Below are 16728 nucleotides of genomic sequence, written 5' to 3' on the forward strand. Positions count from 1 at the left end.
ATGAAAAAGCTGTAACACATAGATGTGTGTCTAAATATCTGGTTTTACGTGAATTCAGTGCCATGTCACTACTGAATATGTTTCAAGAAAGAAAAGAAATTACAACTACAATGCCATAAATAAAATATATTTTGCAACATAGATGAATACATTGAACAACCTTGTCCAATAATGACTTTGCAATAGCGCAGTCTACATGCTACAGCATTATCCTATAAGGGATATCCTGTAAAGTATACCACTTGTTTGGAAAAGATGATAGATGCACAGAATAAATTAAGCACTTATTAATACTATAAACAACACTGTTTTCAATAACGTGCCTCACAGAACAGGAAGAGTAGATAAATTCGAATAGAGAGTCTGGGTTTGCATTTGCCAGTGGTGCCATTTGGAAGAGGATTATTTTTCTACTTATTCTCTGTAAATTCAGTATTTCAATCCATATACAGAGTGCTAAATTTTGTTCATTCTTTCTAAAAATAAAAAATAAAAAAAGAATAGAGGGCTTTTTACAGATAAAAAAAATACAAAACCTTAGTTTGGACTACACTCAGTTCTTTGCAATGAAAAGGCACAAGAGCTGTGCAGAATTTATCTCCCTTAACAATGTCAGAAAATCTCAATCTAGGATTTCGTAAGTAAATTGACCTTAAGCTGTCCTCCATATCAGGGTGATCTTCACCTTATGGTAATAATGCCAATAGTAACAACAGCAATTGCATTAAATGCTATTGGATTGTAACCAGCCAGGACAATTTCAGGACAGCTACTATACGGCTTAAATCACTGAGCAGAAAAATGCTTAGCAGGTTACTATTATATCTTTCAGTTATTGACAATGAACATTTCTCTCCTGGGCACCACCAGGGCACCGACTGCAGTAGTAAAGCTGCTTAAACCAGAAGCTATCATAAAACCATTACTCAAAAAAAAAAAAAAAAAAAAAAAAGCCACAGCAGGGAGCATTTTATGCAGGTCAGCCTCACAGAGTTATTCAAGTCCTATTGTGGCAACTAGAAGATCAAGATAAAGGTGGAGATACCAGCTCACAAAATCTGCTTGACACATACTTCCTGAAGATTTTTGAGAAGCTCGAAACTTAAGCATTTGGGTAGCATGTACTAGGGAAGGACTGAGAGTTCTTTTTTCTTGTACTTTTTTGTAGTGTAAGTATTTGAAAAAATATAGGGAAAGGCTGAAATGATGGATTAATATCTAGATATGTACAACACATTTGAGATATGAAATGTTGAAAGGAAAATTAATTTTCTGAAGTAAAATCCAACAACTTGCTCAATAACATGTAGATAAAAATCTTTCTCATGAGTCCTTTCATACAGCAATTCTTGTTCCTGTCCATGCATTTGTAAATCCAACAGCTTCAATAGGACACCGACACTAAGCAGGATCTTCACATTGTCTGCTAATGTCTTTCACAGAATTCAGATTGAGAGGGATTCTCAGAACCCATCTGTTTAATTCTGCAGGGGGAAAATAAAACCTTTGATATCTTACTAGTTCAGTGTTTTTGTGTTGAATCCATTGAGATCTATTCTCTACAACTTATCTGACAACTCACCAAACACTCTAAAAACTGCAAGTACCATACCAAGGCACTAGTACAAAAATATCAGAAATATCAGTCTTCATTTTTTAATTACTTTTCCTTTTTAGGCAGTGATAGAAATGTATAATACTTTAAATGATCTATTCTTAAACAAAAAGAATGCCCTTGATGGTTTCTACCACAAAACCCCAAACTTTTATTGCATAGAAAAAATGTGAAAGAGCAGCATGTAACTACTGATTACTGTCACGCTGATGTTGATCAGCATGTAAAAAATTGCACTGAAAACTGAGAAAATTACTATTCACTATTAAAATGATAGACTTTTCATAAATGTCAAATTATTTTAAGAGAATAAATTTTTTATCAAATGGCATCCTTATCGGAAAAATAAAAATTACTTCAAAGTAAAAAAAAGGTTTTTCATTTTGCAGTGAAATGGTAACACTGTTGTATTGGTTGTATTTTTTTTTTTAATTGAAAGGATATATGAAATTAAATGGTTAAGATCAAGTTAACACTTATAAATGGAAATTCTGCAGCAACAGACAGAAGAGTTTTTCTATCTGCCTAAGTGTCACATGTCCTACTATGACATACCCTGTGCTCTGTCAGGAGAAATAACTCTACAGCATGTTATTCTACTATGAATGCTAGCTGGGAATTAGATTATTTTACTCAGTCCTAGCTGACAGAACATTAAAGTATAGGCATGGCTTTTCCTGACTCATAAAGCTAAAAGCTTGTGTGAGGCATTGCAAGATTGATACCTTTGATTTTAAGACCTTTAAGACTTTGTCCATGCTTTCAATAATGTTTTGTTTATTAACACTTTACTAGCTCTTGTTCCAGAGTGAGTCTTTAAAGGACTGCAGAAATAAAAATTATAATTAAATACAATTAAAAATAATAAGTATTTACCAAATGTGAAGAGCAACTTGCAGGAATTTATGGAGCTGAAAAGAGAATTTTACAAATCAGAAAAGGATTTTATGATCTACAAAAATCAATAGATATAGCTATACTAGATGCCTGCATAATTTGTACCAGAGTAAGTGAAACATTTTTTTCCTTTAATAAAAGCTTCAGGGAATATGTTGCAAAAAGACTTGTTTCTGTTAATGAAAAAGTAGTCTACCCCTCTTAATTACTGTACTAAACTAGCCACGCACTATATACAAGATGTAGCTAATGAAATCATGGAATGCCTTAAATCAGATCAGGCCACATTTTAAAAGGAAAATATAATATATATTGAGATTTTCTTTATATCACTGTTCAAGTAAAAGTAGGCCTGAAAAGTTATTTCATAAAAATGTAAATATTTATTTAAATCTGCATTTTAAATTAAATATGTAATATTTTAATAATATTAGTAATATTAAATATGTAATTTAAGTCACATAAATTTTCAAAGTGTGTTTTCATTTTCAGTATTTCTTCTCAAGTGAAGAATTAGATCAGAAAAAAACTGTTAACCATGAAGTGATTTAAAAATCAATCAGAAAATTATAGTTGCCAGCACAGCTTCATCAAGGGCAGATCAAGTTTGACCAAACTGGTTGTCTTCTGTGATGGAGTGATGGCATCTGTGGACAAAGGACAAACAATGCTGTCTACTTGGACTAGTGCAAAGCCTTTGACATTCTTATCTCTAAATTGAGGAGGTATGGGTTTGTAAGCTGGACTATTCAGCAGATAAAAAATTGGTTGGATGTTTGAAGTCAGACAGTTCTTGTCCATAGCTCTATGTCTAGGTGGAGGCTAGTAAAAAGTGGTGTCTCCAGAAGAGTTAATTGGGAGCAGCCCTTTAGGGAAGGACTTGGCAGTTCTGATGGACAAAACACTGGACATGAGCCAACAGTGTGCACTTGCAGTCCAGAGGACCAACTGTATCTTGGGCTGTATCAAAAGGGGTGGCCAGCAGGGAGAGTGAAGGAATTGTTACTCCCTCCTCTGCCCTTGTGAGGTTTCATCTGAAGTACTGCATCCAAGCGCAGGGCCTCCCATACAGAAATGGTACAGATCTGTTGGAACAGGTCCAACAGTGTGTGCCATGAAAATTATCAAAGAGTTGGAACACTTACATGAAGAAAGGCTGAAGGAGTTGGTCTTGTTTAGCTTGGATAAAATAAGGTTCTGTGAAGACTTCATTGTGGCCCTCTAGTACTTAAAGGAAGTTTATAAACAGGAGGGAGATAGACTTTTTACATTGATAATGATAGGCAAGAGGAAATGGATTTAAATTAAAAGAGAGGATATTTAGGTTAGGTGTTAGGAAGAAAGTTTTTACTATCAGGGTGAGGTACTGGATCAGTCTGCTCAGAGGAGCTTGGAGGCACTGAAGAACAGGTTGGATAGGATCCTAGGCAACCAGATTTAGTGTTTGGCAACCTTGTCCATGCTATGAAGGTGGAACCAGATGATCTTTAAGTTCCTTTCTAAACTAAGTTATTCTATGAAATATGGAGGTTGGTGGCCCTGCCTGCGGCACAGGGATTGGAGTCTAATGATCCTTGAGGTCCCTTCCAATCCAAGCCATTCTATGATTCTATGATATCTTTCAATTTGGATCTGAATACTTCTACTTCTTACAAGATATTGTATATGCATTTTTGCACACCATTTCTTACATTTGAAGGAGATTTTCTCCTATGCAATGTTCATTGCAATACTTTCAAATCAGTATCTACTGTATTTCCACATAAAAACAATGTCTGATGAGTAATGCATTTTAAAATTTTAAAATAATAATAATAACAACACAAATAACTATAATAATATAAATTATTATATTATATAAATATATAAATATATTTATATATATTTATATTTATATAAATATATATATTTATATAAATATAAATATAATAAAATAATATAATAACAACATAAATAACTGTTATCTTAAGGATAACAGTTAACCACAACTCCATTAGCATGCAAGGATGTAGGATATCAATCAGGTCAAATAGCAGTAATAGGTGCTTTCATAACATTTAGAAGGCAGTAGAAATTTCAAGCGAATACAGAAAAGGAGATATAAAAAGCAAGTCCTACGAGGTATCATTTTATGCACAAGGCCTGATGCAGACAAAACAGCAATTTTACTGTCTGTCTTATTTATAAAGTCTGGAAAGAAAGTGGTAAGTTGAGATCCACCCACTGTATACCAACTGAGCATTACAAGAGCTTGATATCATTTGCAGCAGGACTTGCTCTCTAAGTTACACAGGACTCAAGGTTTTTGTATGTTTTTAAGAAGCTGATATCTTCTTTGCATAAGATTTTTTTTTTTTTTTTTTTTTTTTCCAGGGCTCTTCTGCTGATAAACTCAGGAGAAAAACATGTTCCTCCTCAATTTCTGGTACTTTTAGGTTTCCACCACCAATGAAACACAGTTGAGGTTACATCTTGTATTCACACGAAACAGATCCTGCTCTATTTCGTCTATTTCATAATCTAGAACTCTGACTAGAATTTGTCATTGCAACACAGTGAACAGTAGATTAATATGGGCTAGAAATCCCATTCTATTCATACTCAAATATTTCAAGGAAAAAAAAAAATAAAGGAAACATCTATATGCTACTTTGTTTCCACTACCCTAGCGGCTGGCACGTTTTGTTATGTATTTGAGTTTCTAACTGTGGAATACTATCAAAACACTAAATTATATTTACCAACAAGTAGTATTCAAATGAAGCTTTGGCTAGAAGAATGGCTGGTGGAGAAACAAAAGGGAGAACAGAATTTTAGCTTGAGTTCATTTTTGCTACTTTTGAATATCGAAATTCTATTACTGATAATTTTCAGCTTTTGATCACTTGGACTTATTACAGGCTCCACTGTAAAACAGTGACTGTTTTCTTTGTTGAAGCAATGATTAGAAGGAAATATATTTTCGTGTGTGTGTGTGTGTGTGTGTGTGTATAAAATTGGCCTTTATTTATAAACCAACTGGTATAAGTGAGATTCAGGCCTTTCCTTTTCGAAAGAGGTAGTGAACTTCAGTCTTAACACAAGCTGACAATATTTGTTCTGAGTTAACTTAATTATGTGAGTTTGGGATTTCTTAGTGACTGACTGGGTTTTTGACAACTTGTGAAGTAGTATGCGAGCACTGCTGAGATTGAGAACAAGATGTTGGTTTATAAATATAGTTGGCAAAGCAAAAGAGAAGTGTATAGTGAAAATTAGCTTGTAAAGACTCAAGACTAGGGTATGTGAAGTAAACAAGCTTTTGGTAAGCCCATTTAAGAAAATTTACCTAACAAAAACCTAAGGGAGGACTAAGATTTTTCCATTCAGCCATCACTCATTCTCTTTCCATTTCAGATCCCACATCCCACTCTTCTCTCTGGGAAAGAAATGTTTTTTAGCTGGAGAAAAAAAAAAAAAAAAAAAAAGACAAAAAAAAAAAAAGACATCAAATTGTACACAAATCCTAAAATGTAATGTTGGGACATCACTCCTAAGGTCTCTGATTCACCATAGGCTTGGACATTCACCAAGTTCCTGAGAACTTCTTTGCTTCTCTCTTAAAACAGAAAAGAATATGATGAGTTGGTAATGGAGATAATTGAGGTTTTGATTTCAGCACTACAGCACCTGGCTAATTCAAAAGAACTGAGAGATCTTAAGTGGATCAAAGATAATTGTAGGGTTTTGGAAGCAAGTTCTGCATTTACCATAGCCACACAACAAAATAATAAGGGTCAATACAATACACAAGGGAAATTCCATTAGATATAGAGAAAATAATCACAATTAGAGTTGTTAAGCACTGGAATAGGTTTCCCAGAGAGCAAAATATCTCCATTCATGGAAATACTCAAAATTTGTCTAGACACAGTTCTGGGCAATAAACTTTAACTCCAGATTTAGTCGAACTTATAGTGACCATGCTCCTTGTCATGGTTTTATGATTTTTGGTTATTGGTATTCCACATCATAACACTATGTAGTGCACTGGGAGTCAAAATATTAATGCTCCAGTTTCAGGTACCTGTCCAGAAGAGAAGAACTACACTCCCCAGGGGGCTTTGTGGTCAGAAAGGAGATAGAACTCCTGGCAAGGTCACCTGATGTGCTCTTCTTCATCCGCCCTTCTTTGTCTCCCTGCTGCTCAACTGGACTGCACATCTCACCTCATTGTTACGGTGAGGCCTATCCACCTTTTGAACATTCTCTCTCTCATTATATTTTATTTATTAGCTTAAATTCTAATTACATTGTATTATAGTGTGCTATCTTGCATTCTTATACTATATTTAGTAAATTAGCTTGCTTCTCCTCAGATTGTTGCTGCTGGTTTTAATTATTTTGGGTCCCCTATTTCCCTTTTTCTGGAGTCATAGATTCTGTGAAATCCTTCCGCTCTGCTAGTCACGGAACCAGGCCAAACCAGCTCGTAAACCATTGACACTCCTGTAACTGGTGAGGTCTGGCAGTGCCTCCAAAGAGAAAAGTAGTCATGAGTTCAGATAGGCAGTTGTGTGCAGCAGATATGCACAGGTGCAATTTCCTTAATCAAGGAGAGATTAAGAATCTTGTCATTACTGTACTTGTAGTCACACAAATTCAGCATAATAAGGCCATTGCCCACAGTCCCTGAAAACAGACATGGGCAGAGGAATTGTTTCCTTCAATATCCTCACTGACACTAAATCTGAAGTCCAAATTGAGCATACAAAAAAAATGATATTCCATGCAAGCACTGAAGTTAAGAAAAAGTTTCTTTTTGGAACATCTGCCTCCAACTTTAATTGCTGTTTAGCTTTGCAGTTTTTTAATTTAGGCCCAAAATATAATATTATTTATATATTATTTATATATTACAATATTATAAAATTATAATCTTTCCCTTGTTTAAGAAAAAAGAAAAAGGTTTTGTTTGCCTGTTTTTAGTATTAAGATAAATTTTAAATTGCTTACTCTTTGAGTAATGAAAGAAAAACTTTAGAGCCAGTTCTACTTTGCGATTTTTAAAACCTTTCCTTTTGGGGAACAAAGGTTCTCATAGATTTATTATTATTACTTATAATAATATTTACTTTGAGATTTTTTTACTGTAGTTTCATGAACTGCCAAAATGAAAGTAAATTTGTAGAAAGTTCTAATATTTGCAATAATAGGAACAAAATATAAATGAGATTCTTATAATTAAGTTTGATACTTTAAATGTACTGTGTTTCTATTTTCTCCTGAATATGAATCTTAGAGTAAAATCACACAAAAAGCATAGAACATCTTCATAATATAGTGGATTTTACATGAATATTAGGAAAAATATATATATTTTATCCAAGGATAAAACAAAGGAGTTCCTGCTGAGATCCAAAGCCAGAAGCTGTCACTCCAAGAAGAGCTGACTTGACCACTTTGGACTATAAATAACAGTTTGTACTGTTGTTGTGAGTCCTCATCATCTGAACAACACAACCTCCAAAGACCAATCACTACTGAAGATCAGCATCTGACATAAAGAGAGCAGTGGATCTAGGAGCGGTGAACCGCTTTGCATTGCTATGTGTCTAGCTCTTTCCCCATTTTCTCTTTTCTCTTTAATTTCTTTTATTCTTTTACTCTTTGTAGTAGCCGCTGCCTAAAATTGTTTTACCTGTAACACTTATTAATCGTAATTAGCCAATTAGCCAATTTTACCTCGAAGTAGTTGTTGTTAGTTGTTAAGAAATCTCTCAGTAAATTAATGTGTATTACTCCTCTGAGAATAGCATGACTCCATGGCGGTAGCAATCCTGTGCTGACTAGGGGAGGCATGACTTAGGAGGCAGAAGAACATTCTCTTCCCTCAAAACCCACTGAGTTGGATGAGACACTCTCCTCTGCCTGATTCCGCATTTTCACCAGATTTCTAATATCTCAAACTGGAAACACCTCTATCTTCAGTATTTGCAAAGATAATTATCCCTCACCTCATTTTCTACTTGTAATGCACTTTCAGATCATCAGAAAGTACTATTTTTCTTCTCAACTGCAGTAGTTGTTTATTTGAACTCAACCCCACCCTACTATAGCCCAGATTTTTTTTATTTTTTTTTTTCCTCCAGCCTGGTGGCAATGTTACAGTCATTTTTATTTATTTTTCTTTATGTGTATAGTTTGTGTACTTTGTTGTGTGGTATTTGGTCTTAAGGACTTATGAACATTTCATCAATTTATTAGAATCAGAATAAATCTACCCATTCTCCAAAGATTTTGCAGCACTAACTGCTGGGTATCAAAGTTTATAATTCATCTAATTTGTTAACAAAACAATTAAATTACACTGGACATAAGATAGATCACTGCAGCTTAACCAACATCAAGGACATTCCTAGTTTCTTGAAAGAAAATTGTAGGTAACTACTATTTTACCAAATCATACAATGACTCAAGTTGGAAGGGACCTTCAAAATCTTTTAATTCCAACCCTGCTGTGGTGGACAGGGTAATCACTTGCCAGATCAGGCTGCCCTGAGTGCCATCCAACCTGGCCTTTAATGCCTCCAGAGACAGGATATCCACAATTTCTCTTAGCAGCCTGTCCCAGGAACAGAAATATCTGGCTTGTCTGCTCGTCATCACTTTCTGAGTAAAAAAGTTCTTCTTAATATCTGTTGGTCAATGTAAGCAACGAAATTGCTTCTGATAAGTTCAGGAGATAGCCCTCAGTGCGTAAAGATACGTAAACAGTATTTTGGGATAGGAAAGGGGTGATCCTTCTGGATCTCCCAGAACTCAGACAAACCATCAACTCTGACAACTACATTGCAATGCTGACTAAGCTGAAGACTTGAATGTCCAGAGTCAGCTCAAAGAAGACAGCCTCTTTTTTTGCAACTTAAAAACACCAGACCCCATATCAGTTTGAAAATCATGAAGCACAGTGTCAATCTTGGCTGGACTGTCCTACCAAAGCCACCATATTACCTGGATTTGGCACCTTCTGGCTTCCGTCTCTTTTGGCTGATGGACACCAGGAGCAACATTTTCCTAGCAATGACGCTGTCATGGCAGCTTATAAACAGTGGGTCAGCTCCATTGGTGCAAATAGTTAATAACATGGCATGCAGGCTCTTGCTCACTGCTGGTGAAAATGCATAGCTAACAATGATGGCTTTCTTGAAAAACAATTTTTTCTGGCTGAGAATTTTCTCTATCAAATAGTTTTATTATACTCTTTGGAAATAGTTTCCATGGAAATAAATTGGAGGTATTACTTTCAGAACTACTTACATCAGGAAATCAGAATCAACGAGAACTGTATTTATACTATAATGATGAAAGGATGAGATAGTTTTTCACTTAAAAAGTAAATATTTCTCTGAAATAAAATCACTAGATAATTGTATTCTATGGAAAAACAAAATGAATTATCAGTGAATGATTCTACGGTGAATTCATTTTGGCTTTCAGACTTTGATGGGGAAAAAAATTAAAGATCACTTTTAATATATTATTATCCCTTTAATATGATAATTTTATCTTCTTGATGACAACTTCTCCAATCATTTCACAATATGTTTTGGAAAGAGAAAAGGTATATTTTAGTAATTTGGCAATTCAGTAGTCCATATATCTCACATTATTAAAAATAAAAATTGCTAATAAAAATTGACAATCTCATTGAAAAAGTAATTTTCTGTTTCATTTTTGCAAATTAATTTCATGATATATTAAGAGTTTGTTTGTTAAATATTTTAGTACAACTCATTAATCTCATGTGACATTCAGCAACTTAACAAGAAGGTGATACTCTATGATATTTATTGGATATCTTATTAAAGAATTCATAATTTCTTAGGAATTCATGGTTGATATAACAGTTTTTGAATTTTTTTTTAATTTTCTTTTAGAGATCAGGTGATAACTTTTATTTTATACAGAAAAAAATTATTTCTTACATTTCTACTGAAATATTTTATGAAAAAAAATGTAAGTGCATAATATTTTAAAGACAGAATCACTTAAGAAAAAATTAAGACATATCATACTATCTCTATCTCTGACCCCTGAAAACAACCCAAAGTTGCTTTTGAAAATGTAAACTCTGAGGAAAGATATGCAGGAGAGTAACATTGAATATATTCTCTTGCTCTTTCAACTTATCTTACATTATTTTTTAATATTGTTAAGATCGCTCTGGTTATCATCAAAACATGCAATATTGTAGCCTTTTCAAGTGCTTACAACTAATTTCTTGCACGTTCAAGCTACAACTTCTGCTATAATTGACAGAAGCCTTTTGCCTATCAGGATGATGTAATTGTCTTCACAGAATGAATTTGCACTCATTATTTCTTAGCTGTAAATAAGGCACAAACTAATACTCCAGAGTAAAAAAAAAAAAAAAAAAAAAAAAAAAAAAAAAAAGGTGATTTTTTTGTGTTCCATTGACTTTCAGTTGGTTTCTGAATATTTATCTGTACATAAACTTCCTAAATCAATGTTCAGTAGAGCAGAACAATGTCTGAAAATAGCAGTTCACTGGAAACCAGTGAATGTAGAAGACAGATAAGAGTTAGCTAGAAGCAATAAAAAAATTATTCCCCTTCAAAGTCTGGTTCATCAAAACTAGTACTTCAAAATAAGGTTTTAAACACCTTTGACAACTACTACCATATTGCTGTAGTTCTGAAGACTTAATTCACTATGATTTTTTTTTCACAATTCCTAGTCATTAAAAAGTAGTGCAACTGCAATTACGAAATGAACATTATTTGATATGACATAAACCATCCAGATTTTTAACAAGAGAATGAACATCTTGAACAATACTGTGTGAAACATGCTGCAATAGCCTTGCCAAGTCAGTAACTTATTTGCACTAGGACTACCTAGCTGAACCTGGAGTCCTGCTCATATGTCCTGGGTAGTGGTTATTAGCTTTTACTTACGCACCAATAAAGTCCACATAAAGGAGATGAAAGAAAACAGGATTCCTTTCCTTATCACAGGGGTCACATGCAGGGACTTCACTGAAAAGGTTAAATCCCAATACAGTTTGACCATATACAATCCTGGCAATCCCTTTTCCCTCAGTAGCAATCATTATAACTTTGGGCTACTCTGCTAAAATCTTCAAGTTCACTTTTTTTTTTCTTATGGGAAAGATATATAGCAATTATGTTTGCAGTTTTCTGATACTTACTATGATTCTTACTGTGTGTCTGTGATGACAAAATTTTAGTTGGCTTCCTGAAACACCAATTTCAAAACCATGGATTACACAGCAAGAGAATGATCCACTCTCCAGAACTACAAGAATCATACAAACTATGTATACTAAATGGAACAGAATTGCAGCAAGAGAGTAATTTCAAAGGAGTTGATGAGTCAGTAACTTGCTAGTATAAGAGAAGAAAACAAATGCAAGGCAAACAAAAGAGAAAACAGGAGTTGTTAATATTTCCTTTGAAATGTAAGTTTCTTTTCCAAACAAGTCTGGGATTAAATTTTTTTTGAGGTGAGATGCAGAACTGATGGCATTTGTAAGGTGATCCTAGTGGCTGCCTGGTGTCAGATTGCCAGTGCTATAATGCTTCTTTATATTTTGCCTAAAGAAGTAGCAGTATCCCACCTTTGAGAAGTTCAAAAGCTATCTGGACATACTCCTATGCAATTTGCTCTGGATATCCCTACCTGAGCAAAGGTTTCAACCAGATGACCTCCAGTTTCATCAGCTTCTTATGAGAAGAGTGAAATGATTAATATCTAAAACGACAGAAGTCTATTTGTGATTTTGCTTGAAATGTATTTCAAATAAAATTTCACTTGCACTATATAATTCCATATTACAGAGTTGATTACACTGACAATTACTTATTTTTTCTAAATTCTCTGTTAGAGAAATTCCAAGTTCCTGAAAAAGATAATGTTTGATAGCAGTTTTATACAGAGCATTTGTTATTTAACTTATCCTATATGGATAGCCAATTTTGATTTCTGTAGGAAATTTTTAAATCAACAGACTATCAGTGATGGAATTACATTACATAGATTTTAAGAGAATTAATTGGGATAGATATCAAACCCAGAATGTACAATGATTAAAACCGTGCATGCAAAAATAAAAGCTATTTTTTCATAATATTTCCAATCAGCAGATACAGTTTATAATAACAGACATTTGAACATATACTAGGATTCTCTGCTGTGATTCTCCATCACACTTTCTTCAAAGTAATGTAGTATTTTATTTTTTTTTTTGCTAGAAATTAATATACAAATACAATGGGATGCTACGAAGTTTTTAACATTTCTCAAAGTTTATGTTCATGTTATCCATGCTGTGCTAACATAGCATAAAAACTTTATTTTGTATCACATTTACTGAGTCTGCTATCAAAAGATTGACTGCAAACAGATTCCTACTTGGTTATTTTCTGATATTAAAGCTGTGCCTGATATAACACAACTATCCAGAATTTGTCTATAGCAATAAGAAGGGGTGAGTAACTCCTAAGAGAAATTTATTCCATTTCAAAACATCTGTCTGAGAGACATGAAATACGTGTCTTCCATTAACTACAAAAGTAGCACAGATCTGTATCTTAGACTAAACTTTTACGTAGCTAAATTTAGGTCAGATCAGTCTCCTACCTTCTCCTAAAACCAGAATATACAGAGCATTATGAGATAAAATCATATGATAGAAGTTTTTCTGTTCTCTAGTAACAGAGGTTGTAGGCATCAGCAAGTACCCATATTAAATCATAATGTGTTCTCAGTCAGAAAGTTCTAAGTTACATTCAATGCTGTAACAGCTTTCCTGCAACTTCTTATGTTCTGAGTTTACTCTTACAACACAAAAATAAAGATAGAAAATGATAGCAAAAAAAAAAGCCCACAACAAACAAAACAAAACAAAAATAAAAACAAAAAAATCAATTCATAAATACATTAAAAGTAGAAACATGCATAATCCTAGATTTTAAAGAAGATGCTCGTTAGGAATGAGGAGAAAATGAGATGCACTGAGGGCTTTCATTTTGCATTGTATTTTATTTTGTATTTGTGCTTTGTTCAAGCTGCCTTAATGCTGCCCTTTCACTCACTCCATATATATTTGCAGTACTAAATACCAACAGATGTTTCTCTGTTGGCATTCCTCGAAGAAAAAATCTGTATTCTATCCCTTGAGAGGTTTGAGACAAGGTTGGATGGGGTCCTGGGCACCCCAATCTAGTAGGTGGAAAACTTGCCCATCACTGGGTTGCTGGAACTAGATGATTTTTAATGTTCATTTCAATCCAAGACAGTCTATGATTTAATGAAATCTTTCAGCTAAGATCTTGGGGATAGAATGAGTAATTCAGGACAAAAAACACGGATGATGTTTTACAACTAATGACTAAATACATCTCATTCACATGAATTTAGTCATTCCCATACTTAAAGTGTGCTTTCTTGATTAGGCTGATTTATCTAATCGCCTACTTTTGCAAAAAATGTGCTCCCTTCTCCTCTTTTTCCTCTTCTCCTGGCCTTCATAGGATCTTTAAGATCACCAACTGAAATCGGAAAATATATCTGGTTATTTTGATTACAGTTCATTTTCTGCCAGGTTAGTGAGTTGCACCAAAATTAATTAATGGTTGGTAGAAAAAAATTGCTTGACTTGGCAGCTTTGCAGTGAAAACATGCACCTGGGATTCACAGGGTCTAGGGCTTCCCTATTTCAGTGGAGGTGAACATTTAGATTACTTCATCAAATTGATTGGAAATGCAGCTGTAAATTGTGATCTCGTTATCAGTTTATTATAATCTAACAATGTGCTGCCATATGTTCATACCACCTCCCTCTGTCAATGCTTACTAAGCAGTTTAAAACCATGCCAGCAAATAGTAAATGAATAGGTTTCTGCTTCAAGATTTGTGGTGTTGCTTCTCCCAAAGCAAACAAACATGAGTAAGGTAAATCTGTAGTTCGTACATGTAAAATTGTACAATTGGATTCACAAATTTGCTAAAACTTGAGCAGAAGTGCTGAGAGTATAATTTTCAGACTTGACCAGTGTTTCCAGAACATGTGGCAGCATGATTGGAGCATAAAAGATTCCCATAATATTGTAAATATTTAGTGATGCCTCAATCTGAGCACACTCAACAGCTTTTTTTTTCCAAGTGTATTTATAGAATCATAGAATCACAAGGTTGGAAATGACCTTCAAGATCATCCAGTCCAACCATCCTCCCGCTACCATTGCTACCACAAGCACTAAACCATATCTCATAGCTCCTCATCCAGACACCACTTGAACGCAGCCAGGGGTGGTGACTCCACCACCTCCCTGTGCAGGCCATTCCAGTGCCTGACCATTCTCTGAGAGAAAGGGACTCTTCTTTATGTCTAACCTAAACCTCCTCTGGTACAACTTGCGGACATTTCCTCAGGTCCTGATTTTGATCAAATAATGAATTTTAAGAGCATGAAATCACAGAACATCCTGATGATCCCACAAGGGTCATGAAGTCCAACTCCTGGTTCCACACAGGACCACTCAAAAATCAAACCGTGTATCTGAGAATCAAAGAATCACAGAATGGCCAGGGTTGGAAAGGACCTCAAGGATCATGAATCTCCAACCCCCTGCCACATGCAGGGCTACCAACATCCCCATTTAATACTAGACCAAGTATTATCCAAACACTTCTTGAACTCTGTCAGACTTGGTATCCTGATCATTGCTCTAGGGAGACTGTTACATACTCCCAGTGATGAACCTTATCCTAACACCTAGCCTGATTCTTCCTGATACAGCTTCATGCCATTCCCTTTGTTCCTATTGCTGTCATCAATGGGAAGATCAGCACTTGCCCCTTTATTCTCCTTGTGAAGAAGCCTAAGTCACCATGAGGTCTCCCCTCACAGTCATTTTCTCTAAGCTTTAACTTCTTGACTTCACTGGTATACGGTGCGTATATAGCATTTTCTGGAAAATGTCAGGTTTCTGTACCTTGCCATGTATTCTTCCCAGTTCCTTAATAGTTCCTTAAGACTTTAAGTCACCTTTAAAGAGAAGTACACTAGCAAAAATATACCTTCTCTTCATGTACATATTTTTCTCTATTCAGCAAAAGATTAACTAATAAAACCTCATTTCTGTCTTCACATAGCAGGAATTCAGAAGCTTGCACTTTGTAAAGAAAATGTAAGGAGTATAGCAATGATTGACTTGAGGACATGACTAATTCTCACTTTATCTGTGTGTACGCTAGTATATCTGAGATTTTACTGCTGTGCTGAATCACAGTGTAACGTCAACTCAAACACTTTAACATCTTTCTGGGATTTATCTGACCCAGCTTTTGTTAGACATCAGATCTAAGGCATAACCTCAGTTCCCTATTATTGTTACACATGCAAGACAAGTGGAATGAATCATTCTGTGAATTCCAAATATGTCTGTACTTAACAAAGAGGGTTAACAGACTAATCTTGAGTGCAAGCATAATTTATCTAGCAAAAGTTGGACAAGAGGGACCTACAAAGAACATTGACACTAATTGCTGAGTATCTGAATGCTTCTCAAAGGTTGAAACTTAATGCTTAAAACACAAATACCTTCACAATTACTTGTTGTGTTGGTTCTCTTCTCTAAAGAGACAAATTTATTTTTAAAATGTCTGAAAACCCGAAAAAACAAGGTGTATGCTATCTGTTTTGCTAATGCAAGCAACTTTTAGATCAGTGGGGCATTGTAGTAGCTGCATAATGGGTTTTATGAAATGCTGCCTCTGCAGTTTATAAGCACTATCCTATAAATTGTGGGTAATAATGAGTGTTTTCTATTACATATACTAAAAAAAAAAAAAAAAAAAAAAGTAAATGTCAACACTCAACACTTTTAAAAGAAAATAAAACATTTCTCAACTTATACTTGTAGATTTCAGCTTGTGTGTGATTGCTTCATACTGAAACACCTGTGGGGCAACTCTTTTTCTAACAAAAAAGAAAGAAAAGAAAGTAAAAAAAAAAAAATAAATAAAAGAAGAAAATGAAAAAGAATTGCAAAGAATTGCATAGAAGAGATCATATCGTAGATAACAACTTCCTTGTTAAAATAGAGATGATACAAATATCAACCCTCCCTCTGTACTCAAACAATTCATTCTGGACCTAATCCAGATAAGCTTTTTAAAAGAAAGGA

This window comes from Tympanuchus pallidicinctus, unplaced genomic scaffold (genome assembly GCF_026119805.1).
Source record: "Tympanuchus pallidicinctus isolate F22 unplaced genomic scaffold, pur_lepc_1.0 scaffold1, whole genome shotgun sequence".
Lineage (NCBI taxonomy): Eukaryota > Metazoa > Chordata > Aves > Galliformes > Phasianidae > Tympanuchus > Tympanuchus pallidicinctus.